Raw genomic sequence first — 14,744 nt, 5'->3', positions numbered from 1 at the left:
TCTAATCTAACATCTAACACCTAACCTAACCTAACCTAACCTAACCTAACCTAACCTAGCCTAACCTAACCTAACCTAACCTAACCTAACCTAACCTAACCTAACCTACCCTAACCTAACCTAACCTAACCTAACCTAACCTAACCTAACCTAACCTAACCTAACCAAACCTAACCTAACCTAACCTAACCTCACCTAACCTAACAACCTAACCTAACCTAACCTAACGTCTAATCTAGTCTAACATCGAACATCTAACTTCCCATCTAATATAATCTAACATCTAACATCTAACCTAACCTAACCTAACCTAACCTAACCTCACCTCACCTAACCTAACCTAACCTAACATCTAATCTAATCTAACATCTAACCTAACATATAATCCTAACCTAACCTAACCTAACCTAACCTACCATCTAATCTAATCTAACATCTAACATCTAACTTAACATCTAATCTAATCTAACATCTAACACCTAACCTAACCTAACCTAACCTAACCTAACCTAGCCTAGCCTAACCTAACCTAACCTAACCTAACCTAACCTAACCTAACCTAACCTAACCTAACCTAACAACCTAACCTAACCTAACCTAACCTAACAACCTAACCTAACCTAACCTAACCTAACGTCTAATCTAGTCTAACATCGAACATCTAACTTCCCATTTAATATAATCTAACATCTAACCTAACCTAACCTAACCTAACCTAACCTAACATAACCTAAGCTAACCTAACCTAACCTCACCTCACCTAACCGAACCTAACCTAACCTAACCTAACCTAACCTAACCTAACCTAACCTAACCTAACCTAACCTAACCTAACCTAACCTAACCTAACCTAACCTGACCTAACTTAACCTAACCTAACCTAACCTAACCTAACCTAACAACCTAACCTAACCTAACCTAACGTCTAAACTAGTCTAACATCGAACATCTAACTTCCCATTTAATATAATCTAACATCTAACATCTAACTTAACCTAACCTAACCTAACCTAACCTAACATAACCTAACCTAACCTAACCCAACCTCACCTAACCTAACCTAACTTAACCCATCCTAACCTAACCTAACCTAACATCTAATCTAATCTAACATCTAACATCTAACGTAACATCTAATCCTAAACTAACCTAACCTAACCTAACCTAACATCTAATCTATTCTAACATCTAACATCTAACTTAACATCTAATCTAATCTAACATCTAACACCTAACCTAACCTAACCTAACCTAACCTAACCAAACCTCACCTAACCTAACCTAACTTAACCTAACCTAACCTAACCTAACCTAACCTAACCTAACCTAATTTAACCTAACCTAACCTAACCTATTCTAACTTAACCTAACCTAACCTAACCTAACCTAACGTAACCTAACCTAACCTAACCTAACCTAACCTAACCTAACCTAACCTAACCTAACCTAACCTAACCTAACGTCTAATCTAGTCTAACATCGAACATCTAACTTCCCATCTAATATAATCTAACATCTAACATCTAACCTAACCTAACCTAACCTAACCTAACCTAACCTAACATAACCTAACCTAACCTAACCTAACCTCACCTCACCTAACCTAACCTAACCTAACCTAACATCTAATCTAATCTAACATCTAACATCTAACCTAACATCTAATCCTAACCTAACCTAACCTAACCTAACCTAACCTAACCTAACCTAACCTAACATAACCTAACCTAACCTAACCTAACCTCACCTCACCTCACCTCACCTAACCTAACCTAACTTAACCCAACCTAACCTAACCTAACCTAACCTAACATCTAATCTAATCTAACATCTAACATCTAATGTAACATCTAATCCTAAACTAACCTAACCTAACCTAACCTAACATCTAATCTAATCTAACATCTAACATCTAACTTAACATCTAATCTAATCTAGCATCTAACACCTAACCTAACCTAACCTAACCTATCCTAACCTAACCTAACCTAACCTAACCTTACCTAACCTAACAACCTAACCTAACCTAACCTAACCTAACGTCTAATCTAGTCTAACATCTAACATCTAACCTAACCTAACCTAACCTAACCTAACCTAACCCAACCTAACCTAACCTAACCTAACCTAACATCTAATCTAATCTAACATCTAACATCTAACGTAACATCTAATCCTAAACTAACCTAACCTAACCTAACTTAACCTAACATCTAATCTAATCTAACATCTAACATCTAACTTAACATCTAATCTAATCTAACATCTAACACCTAACCTAACCTAACCTAACCTAACCTAGCCTAACCTAACCTAACCTAACCTAACCTAACCTAACCTACCCTAACCTAACCTAACCTAACCTAACCTAACCTAACCTAACCTAACCTAACCTAACCTAACCTAACCAAACCAAACCTAACCTAACCTAACCTAACCTCACCTAACCTAACAACCTAACCTAACCTAACCTAACGTCTAATCTAGTCTAACATCGAACATCTAACTTCCCATCTAATATAATCTAACATCTAACATCTAACCTAACCTAACCTAACCTAACCTAACATAACCTAACCTAACCTAACCTAACCTAACCTCACCTCACCTCACCTAACCTAACCTAACCTAACATCTAATCTAATCTAACATCTAACATCTAACCTAACATATAATCCTAACCTAACCTAACCTACCATCTAATCTAATCTAACATCTAACATCTAACTTAACATCTAATCTAATCTAACATCTAACACCTAACCTAACCTAACCTAACCTAACCTAACCTAACCTAGCCTAACCTAACCTAACCTAACCTAACCTAACCTAACCTAACCTAAACTAACCTAACCTAACCTAACCTAACAACCTAACCTAACCTACCCTAACCTAACCTAACCTAACAACCTAACCTAACCTAACGTCTAATCTAGTCTAACATCGAACATCTAACTTCCCATTTAATATAATCTAACATCTAACCTAACCTAACCTAACCTAACCTAACCTAACATAACCTAACCCAACCTAACCTAACCTCACCTCACCTAACCTAACCTAACCTAACCTAACCCAACCTAACCTAACCTAACCTAACATCTAATCTAATCTAACATCTAACATCTAACGTAACATCTAATCCTAAACTAACCTAACCTAACCTAACCTAACATCTAATCTAATCTAACATCTAACATCTAACTTAACATCTAATCTAATCTAACATCTAACACCTAACCTAACCTAACCTTACCTAACCTAACCTAACCTAACCTAACCTAACCTAACCTAACCTAACCTAACTTAACATAACCTAACCTAACCTAACCTAACCTAACCTAACCTAACCTAAACTAAACTAACCTAAGCTAACCTAACCTAACCTAACATAACCTAACCTAACCTAACCTAACCTAACCTAACCTAACCTAACGTCTAATCTAGTCTAACATCGAACATCTAACTTCCCATCTAATATAATCTAACATCTAACATCTAACCTAACCTAACCTAACCTAACCTAACATACCCTAACCTAACCTAACCTAACCTCACCTCACCTAACCTAACCTAACATCTAATCTAATCTAACATCTAACATCTAACCTAACATCTCATCCTAACCTAACCTAACCTAACCTAACCTAACCTAACCTAACCTAACCTAACGTCTAATCTAGTCTAACATCGAACATCTAACTTCCCATTTATTATAATCTAACATCTAACATCTAACCTAACCTAACCTAACCTAGCCTAACCTACCCTAACGTAACGTAACCTAACCTAACCTAACCTAACCTAACAACCTAACCTAACCTAACCTAACCTAACGTCTAATCTAGTCTAACATCGAACATCTAACTTCCCTTTTAATATAATCTAAAATCTAACATCTAACCTAACCTAACCTAACCTAACATAACCTAACCTAACCTAACCTCACCTCACCTAACCTAACCTAACCTAACCTCACCTCCCCTAACCTAACCTAACTTAACCCAACCTAACCTAACCTAACCTAACCTAACCTAACCTAACCTAACCTAACCTAACCTAACCTAACCTAACCTAACATCTAATCTATTCTAATATCTAACATCTAACTTAACATCTAATCTAATCTAACATCTAACACCTAACCTAACCTAACCTAACCTAACCTAACCTAACCAAGCCTAACCTAACCTAACCTAACCTAACCTAACCTAACCTAACAACCTAACCTAACCTAACCTAACCTAACGTCTAATCTAGTCTAACATCGAACATCTAACTTACCATTTAATATAATCTAACATCTAACATCTAACCTAACCTAACCTAACCTAACATAACCTAACCTAACCTAACCTAACCTAACCTCACCTCACCTAACCTAACCTAACCTAACTTAACCCAACCTAACCTAACCTAACCTAACCTAACATCTAATCTAATCTAACATCTAACATCTAACGTAACATCTAATCCTAAACTAACCTAACCTAACCTAACATCTAATCTAATCTAACATCTAACATCTAACTTAACATCTAATCTAATCTAACATCTAACACCTAACCTAACCTAACCTAACCTAACCTAACCTAACCTAACCTAAACTAACCTAGGCTTACCTAACCTACCCTAACCTAACCTAACCTAACCTAACCTAACAACCTAACCTAACCTAACCTAACGTCTAATCTAGTCTAACATCGAACATCTAACTTCCCATTTAATATAATCTAACATCTAACCTAACCTAACCTAACCTAACCTCACCTCACCTCACCTAACCTAACCTAACCTAACATCTAATCTAATCTAACATCTAACATCTAGCCTAACATCTCATCCTAACCTAACCTAACCTAACCTAACAACCTAACCTAACCTAACCTAACCTAACGTCTAATCTAGTCTAACATCGAACATCGAACTTCCCATTTATTATAATCTAACATCTAACATCTAACCTAACCTAAGCTAACCTAACCTAACCTAATATAACCTAACCTAACCTAACCTAACCTAACCTCACCTCACCTAACCTAACCTAACTTAACCCAACCTAACCTAAACTAACCTAACATCTAATCTAATCTAACATCTAACGTAACATCTAATCCTAAACTAACCTAACCTAACCTAACCTAACCTAACATCTAATCTATTCTAACATCTAACATCTAACTTAACATCTAATCTAATCTAACATCTAACACCTAACCTAACCTAACCTAAGCTAACCTAACCTAACAACCTAACCTAACCTAACCTAACCTAACGTCTAATCTAGTCTAACATCGAACATTTAACTTCCCATTTATTATAATCTAACATCTAACATCTAACCTAACCTAACCTAACCTAACCTAACCCCACCTCACCTAACCTAACCTAACCTAACTTAACCCAACCTAACCTAACCTAACCTAACCTAACATCTAATCTAATCTAACATCCAACATCTAACGTAACATCTAATCCTAAACTAACCTAACCTAACCTAACCTAACATCTAATCTATTCTAACATCTAACTTAACATCTAACTGTTCGAGTATTTTTTACACTACACCTAACCTTTTTTTTTTTCTTTCACCATCATTGTAAGTTTTTTTTCCAGCCAGGACAATGCTGTTGATTTTATGCTGACTACTGTAACCGGATAACAACTCTGCTATATGTATTTTTTTTTTTTTTTCCTTTGTTATCTGTATTTCCTGTATTTTCTTTTCTTTTTCGTGTGTGTCAAAAAAAAAAAAAAAAAGAAAAAAAAAAAAAAGGGAAAGAAAAACAACCACTGTATTGCTGTCAAAGTGGGGGCCCGTGGCCTTGTCAAGCTGTCCAACGGCAGCTTTTGCTACGGGTCCCCGCCATCATCTGTACCATGGTGGCAAATAAATTTGAATTTGAATCTAATCTAACATCTAACACCTAACCTAACCTAACCTAACCTAACCTAACCTAGCCTAAACTAACCTAACCTAACCTAACCTAACCTAACCTAACCTAACCTAACCTAACCTAACCTAACCTGACCTAATCTAGTCTAACATCGAACATCTAACTTCCCATCTAATATAATCTAACATCTAACATCTAACCTAACCTAACCTAACCAAACCTAACATACCCTAACCTAACCTAACCTAACCTCACCTCACCTAACCTAACCTAACCTAACCTAACATCTAATCTAATCTAACATCTAAGATCTAACCTAACATCTCATCCTAACCTAACCTTACCTAACCTAACCTAACCTAACCTAACCTAACCTAACCTGACCTAACTTAACCTAACCTAACCTAACCTAACCTAACCTAACAACCTAACCTAACCTAACCTAACGTCTAATCTAGTCTAACATCGAACATCTAACTTCCCATTTAATATAATCTAACATCTAACATCTAACTTAACCTAACCTAACCTAACATAACCTAACCTAACCTAACCTAACCTAACCTAACCTCACGTCACCTAACCTAACCTAACCTAACTTAACCCAACCTAACCTAACCTAACCTAACCTAACCTCTAATCTAATCTAACATCTAACATCTAACGTAACATCTAATCCTAAACTAACCTAACCTAACCTAACATCTAATCTAATCTAACATCTAACATCTAACTTAACATCTAATCTAATCTAACATCTAACACCTAACCTAACCTAACCTAACCTAACCTAACCTAACCTAACCTAACCTAACCTAACCTAAACTAACCTAAGCTTACCTAACCTACCCTAACCTAACCTAACCTAACCTAACCTAACAACCTAACCTAACCTAACCTAACGTCTAATCTAGTCTAACATCGAACATCTAACTTCCCATTTAATATAATCTAACATCTAACCTAACCTAACCTAACCTAACCTAACCTCACCTCACCTAACCTAACCTAACCTAACATCTAATGTAATCTAACATCTAACATCTAGCCTAACATCTCATCCTAACCTAACCTAACCTAACCTAACAACCTAACCTAACCTAACCTAACCTAACGTCTAATCTAGTCTAACATCGAACATCGAACTTCCCATTTATTATAATCTAACATCTAACATCTAACCTAACCTAAGCTAACCTAACCTAACCTAATATAACCTAACCTAACCTAACCTAACCTAACCTCACCTCACCTAACCTAACCTAACTTAACCCAACCTAACCTAACCTAACCTAACATCTAATCTAATCTAACATCTAACGTAACATCTAATCCTAAACTAACCTAACCTAACCTAACCTAACCTAACATCTAATCTATTCTAACATCTAACATCTAACTTAACATCTAATCTAATCTAACATCTAACACCTAACCTAACCTAACCTAAGCTAACCTAACCTAACAACCTAACCTAACCTAACCTAACCTAACGTCTAATCTAGTCTAACATCGAACATTTACCTTCCCATTTATTATAATCTAACATCTAACATCTAACCTAACCTAACCTAACCTAACATAACCTAACCTAACCTAACCTAACCCCACCTCACCTAACCTAACCTAACCTAACTTAACCCAACCTAACCTAACCTAACCTAACCTAACATCTAATCTAATCTAACATCTAACATCTAACGTAACATCTAATCCTAAACTAACCTAACCTAACCTAACCTAACATCTAATCTATTCTAACATCTAACTTAACATCTAATCTAATCTAACATCTAACACCTAACCTAACCTAACCTAACCTAACCTAACCTAACCTAACCTAGCCTAAACTAACCTAACCTAACCTAACCTAACCTAACCTAACCTAACCTAACCTGACCTAATCTAGTCTAACATCGAACATCTAACTTCCCATCTAATATAATCTAACATCTAACATCTAACCTAACCTAACCTAACCAAACCTAACATACCCTAACCTAACCTAACCTAACCTCACCTCACCTAACCTAACCTAACCTAACCTAACATCTAATCTAATCTAACATCTAAGATCTAACCTAACATCTCATTCTAACCTAACCTTACCTAACCTAACCTAACCTAACCTAACCTAACCTAACCTGACCTAACTTAACCTAACCTAACCTAACCTAACCTAACCTAACAACCTAACCTAACCTAACCTAACGTCTAATCTAGTCTAACATCGAACATCTAACTTCCCATTTAATATAATCTAACATCTAACATCTAACTTAACCTAACCTAACCTAACCTAACCTAACATAACCTAACCTAACCTAACCTAACCTCACCTAACCTAACCTAACTTAACCCAACCTAACCTAACCTAACCTAACGTCTAATCTAGTCTAACATCGAACATCTAACTTCCCATTTATTATAATCTAACATCTAACATCTAACCTAACCATACCTAACCTAGCCTAACCTACCCTAACGTAACGTAACCTAACCTAACCTAACCTAACCTAACCTAACCTAACAACCTAACCTAACCTCACCTCACCTCACCTAACCTAACCTAACCTAACATCTAATCTAATCTAACATCTAACATCTAACCTAACATATAATCCTAACCTAACCTAACCTAACCTAACCTACCATCTAATCTAATCTAACATCTAACATCTAACTTAACATCTAATCTAATCTAACATCTAACACCTAACCTAACCTAACCTAACCTAACCTAACCTAACCTAGCCTAACCTAACCTAACCTAACCTAACCTAACCTAAACTAACCTAACCTAACCTAACCTAACAACCTAACCTAACCTAACCTAACCTAACAACCTAACCTAACCTAACCTAACGTCTAATCTAGTCTAACATCGAACATCTAACTTCCCATTTATATAATCTAACATCTAACCTAACCTAACCTAACCTAACCTAACATAACCTAACCTAACCTAACCTCACCTCACCTAACCTAACCTAACCTAACCTAACCTAACCTAACCTAACCTAACCTAACCTAACCTAACCTAACCTAACCTAACCTAACCTAACCTAACCTAACCTAACCTGACCTAACTTAACCTAACCTAACCTAACCTAACCTAACCTAACAACCTAACCTAACCTAACCTAACGTCTAAACTAGTCTAACATCGAACATCTAACTTCCCATTTAATATAATCTAACATCTAACATCTAACTTAACCTAACCTAACCTAACCTAACCTAACATAACCTAACCTAACCTAACCCAACCTCACCTAACCTAACCTAACTTAACCCAACCTAACCTAACCTAACCTAACATCTAATCTAATCTAACATCTAACATCTAACGTAACATCTAATCCTAAACTAACCTAACCTAACCTAACCTAACATCTAATCTATTCTAACATCTAACATCTAACTTAACATCTAATCTAATCTAACATCTAACACCTAACCTAACCTAACCTAACCTAACCTAACCAAACCTCACCTAACCTAACCTAACTTAACCTAACCTAACCTAACCTAACCTAACCTAACCTAATTTAACCTAACCTAACCTAACCTATTCTAACTTAACCTAACCTAACCTAACCTAACGTAACCTAACCTAACCTAACCTAACCTAACCTAACCTAACCTAACCTAACCTAACCTAACCTAACCTAACGTCTAATCTAGTCTAACATCGAACATCTAACTTCCCATCTAATATAATCTAACATCTAACATCTAACCTAACCTAACCTAACCTAACCTAACCTAACCTAACATAACCTAACCTAACCTAACCTAACCTCACCTCACCTAACCTAACCTAACCTAACCTAACATCTAATCTAATCTAACATCTAACATCTAACCTAACATCTAATCCTAACCTAACCTAACCTAACCTAACCTAACCTAACCTAACCTAACCTAACCTAACATAACCTAACCTAACCTAACCTCACCTCACCTCACCTCACCTAACCTAACCTAACTTAACCTAACCTAACCTAACCTAACCTAACCTAACATCTAATCTAATCTAACATCTAACATTTAATGTAACATCTAATCCTAAACTAACCTAACCTAACCTAACATCTAATCTAATCTAACATCTAACATCTAACTTAACATCTAATCTAATCTAGCATCTAACACCTAACCTAACCTAACCTAACCTATCCTAACCTAACCTAACCTAACCTAACCTTACCTAACCTAACAACCTAACCTAACCTAACCTAACCTAACGTCTAATCTAGTCTAACATCTAACATCTAACCTAACCTAACCTAACCTAACCTAACCTTACATAACCTAATCTAACCTAACCTAACCTAACCTCACCTCACCTAACCTAACCTAACCTAACCTAACCCAACCTAACCTAACCTAACCTAACCTAACATCTAATCTAATCTAACATCTAACATCTAACGTAACATCTAATCCTAAACTAACCTAACCTAACCTAACCTAACCTAACATCTAATCTAATCTAACATCTAACATCTAACTTAACATCTAATCTAATCTAACATCTAACACCTAACCTAACCTAACCTAACCTAACCTAACCTAACCTAACCTAGCCTAACCTAACCTAACCTAACCTAACCTAACCTAACCTACCCTAACCTAACCTAACCTAACCTAACCAAACCTAACCTAACCTAACCAAACCAAACCTAACCTAACCTAACCTAACCTCACCTAACCTAACAACCTAACCTAACCTAACCTAACGTCTAATCTAGTCTAACATCGAACATCTAACTTCCCATCTAATATAATCTAACATCTAACATCTAACCTAACCTAACCTAACCTAACATAACCTAACCTAACCTAACCTAACCTAACCTCACCTCACCTCACCTAACCTAACCTAACCTAACATCTAATCTAATCTAACATCTAACATCTAACCTAACATATAATCCTAACCTAACCTAACCTACCATCTAATCTAATCTAACATCTAACATCTAACTTAACATCTAATCTAATCTAACATCTAACACCTAACCTAACCTAACCTAACCTAACCTAACCTAACCTAGCCTAACCTAACCTAACCTAACCTAACCTAACCTAACCTAACCTAACCTAACCTAACAACCTAACCTAACCTAACCTAACCTAACCTAACAACCTAACCTAACCTAACCTAACCTAACGTCTAATCTAATCTAACATCTAACATCTAACTTAACATCTAATCTAATCTAACATCTAACACCTAACCTAACCTAACCTTACCTAACCTAACCTAACCTAACCTAACCTAACTTAACATAACCTAACCTAACCTAACCTAACCTAACCTAACCTAACATAACCTAACCTAACCTAACCTAACCTAACCCCACCTCACCTAACCTAACCTAACCTAACTTAACCCAACCTAACCTAACCTAACCTAACCTAACATCTAATCTAATCTAACATCTAACATCTAACGTAACATCTAATCCTAAACTAACCTAACCTAACCTAACCTAACATCTAATCTATTCTAACATCTAACTTAACATCTAATCTAATCTAACATCTAACACCTAACCTAACCTAACCTAACCTAACCTAACCTAACCTAGCCTAAACTAACCTAACCTGACCTAATCTAGTCTAACATCGAACATCTAACTTCCCATCTAATATAATCTAACATCTAACATCTAACCTAACCTAACCTAACCAAACCTAACATACCCTAACCTAACCTAACCTAACCTCACCTCACCTAACCTAACCTAACCTAACCTAACATCTAATCTAATCTAACATCTAAGATCTAACCTAACATCTCATCCTAACCTAACCTTACCTAACCTAACCTAACCTAACCTAACCTAACCTGACCTAACTTAACCTAACCTAACCTAACCTAACAACCTAACCTAACCTAACCTATCGTCTAATCTAGTCTAACATCGAACATCTAACTTCCCATTTAATATAATCTAACATCTAACATCTAACTTAACCTAACCTAACCTAACATAACCTAACCTAACCTAACCTAACCTAACCTCACGTCACCTAACCTAACCTAACCTAACTTAACCCAACCTAACCTAACCTAACCTAACCTCTAATCTAATCTAACATCTAACATCTAACGTAACATCTAATCCTAAACTAACCTAACCTAACATCTAATCTAATCTAACATCTAACATCTAACTTAACATCTAATCTAATCTAACATCTAACACCTAACCTAACCTAACCTAACCTAACCTAACCTAACCTAACCTAACCTAAACTAACCTAAGCTTACCTAACCTACCCTAACCTAACCTAACCTAACCTAACCTAACAACCTAACCTAACCTAACCTAACGTCTAATCTAGTCTAACATCGAACATCTAACTTCCCATTTAATATAATCTAACATCTAACCTAACCTAACCTAACCTAACCTAACCTCACCTCACCTCACCTAACCTAACCTAACCTAACATCTAATCTAATCTAACATCTAACATCTAGCCTAACATCTCATCCTAACCTAACCTAACCTAACCTAACAACCTAACCTAACCTAACCTAACCTAACGTCTAATCTAGTCTAACATCGAACATCGAACTTCCCATTTATTATAATCTAACATCTAACATCTAACCTAACCTAAGCTAACCTAACCTAACCTAATATAACCTAACCTAACCTAACCTAACCTAACCTCACCTCACCTAACCTAACCTAACTTAACCCAACCTAACCTAACCTAACCTAACATCTAATCTAATCTAACATCTAACGTAACATCTAATCCTAAACTAACCTAATCTAACCTAACCTAACCTAACATCTAATCTATTCTAACATCTAACATCTAACTTAACATCTAATCTAATCTAACATCTAACACCTAACCTAACCTAACCTAAGCTAACCTAACCTAACAACCTAACCTAACCTAACCTAACCTAACGTCTAATCTAGTCTAACATCGAACATTTAACTTCCCATTTATTATAATCTAACATCTAACATCTAACCTAACCTAACCTAACCTAACATAACCTAACCTAACCTAACCTAACCTAACCCCACCTCACCTAACCTAACCTAACCTAACTTAACCCAACCTAACCTAACCTAACCTAACCTAACATCTAATCTAATCTAACATCTAACATCTAACGTAACATCTAATCCTAAACTAACCTAACCTAACCTAACATCTAATCTATTCTAACATCTAACTTAACATCTAATCTAATCTAACATCTAACACCTAACCTAACCTAACCTAACCTAACCTATCCTAACCTAACCTAGCCTAAACTAACCTAACCTAACCTAACCTAACCTAACCTAACCTAACCTAACCTAACCTAACCTAACCTGACCTAATCTAGTCTAACATCGAACATCTAACTTCCCATCTAATATAATCTAACATCTAACATCTAACCTAACCTAACCTAACCAAACCTAACATACCCTAACCTAACCTAACCTAACCTCACCTCACCTAACCTAACCTAACCTAACCTAACATCTAATCTAATCTAACATCTAAGATCTAACCTAACATCTCATCCTAACCTAACCTTACCTAACCTAACCTAACCTAACCTAACCTAACCTGACCTAACTTAACCTAACCTAACCTAACCTAACCTAACCTAGCAACCTAACCTAACCTAACGTCTAATCTAGTCTAACATCGAACATCTAACTTCCCATTTAATATAATCTAACATCTAACATCTAACTTAACCTAACCTAACCTAACCTAACCTAACATAACCTAACCTAACCTAACCTAACCTCACCTAACCTAACCTAACTTAACCCAACCTAACCTAACCTAACCTAACGTCTAATCTAGTCTAACATCGAACATCTAACTTCCCATTTATTATAATCTAACATCTAACATCTAACCTAACCATACCTAACCTAGCCTAACCTACCCTAACGTAACGTAACCTAACCTAACCTAACCTAACCTAACCTAACCTAACAACCTAACCTAACCTAACCTAACCTAATGTCTAATCTAGTCTAACATCGAACATCTAACTTCCCATTTAATATAATCTAACATCTAACATCTAACCTAAGCTAACCTAACCTAACCTAACATAACCCAATCTAACCTAACCTAACCTCACCTCACCTAACCTAACCTAACCTAACCTAACCTAACATAACCTAACCTAACCTAACCTAACCTAACCTCACCTCACCTCACCTAACCTAACCTAACCTAACATCTAATCTAATCTAACATCTAACATCTAACCTAACATATAATCCTAACCTAACCTAACCTAACCTAACCTACCATCTAATCTAATCTAACATCTAACATCTAACTTAACATCTAATCTAATCTAACATCTAACACCTAACCTAACCTAACCTAACCTAACCTAACCTAACCTAGCCTAACCTAACCTAACCTAACCTAACCTAACCTAACCTAACAACCTAACCTAACCTAACCTAACAACCTAACCTAACCTAACCTAACCTAACGTCTAATCTAGTCTAACATCGAACATCTAACTTCCCATTTATATAATCTAACATCTAACCTAACCTAACCTAACCTAACCTAACCTAACATAACCTAACCTAACCTAACCTAACCTCACCTCACCTAACCTAACCTAACCTAACCTAACCTAACCTAACCTAACCTAACCTAACCTAACCTAACCTAACCTAACCTAACCTAACCTAACCTAACCTAACCTAACCTAACCTAACCTAACCTAACCTGACCTAACTTAACCTAACCTAACCTAACCTAACCTAACCTAACCTAACCTAACAACCTAACCTAACCTAACCTAACGTCTAAACTAGTCTAACATCG

The sequence above is a fragment of the Dermacentor andersoni genome, unplaced genomic scaffold (assembly GCF_023375885.2).
Source record: "Dermacentor andersoni unplaced genomic scaffold, qqDerAnde1_hic_scaffold ctg00000040.1, whole genome shotgun sequence".
Lineage (NCBI taxonomy): Eukaryota > Metazoa > Arthropoda > Arachnida > Ixodida > Ixodidae > Dermacentor > Dermacentor andersoni.
The sequence above is the reverse complement of the archived record's forward strand: the minus strand, read 5'-3'. Positions refer to the sequence as shown.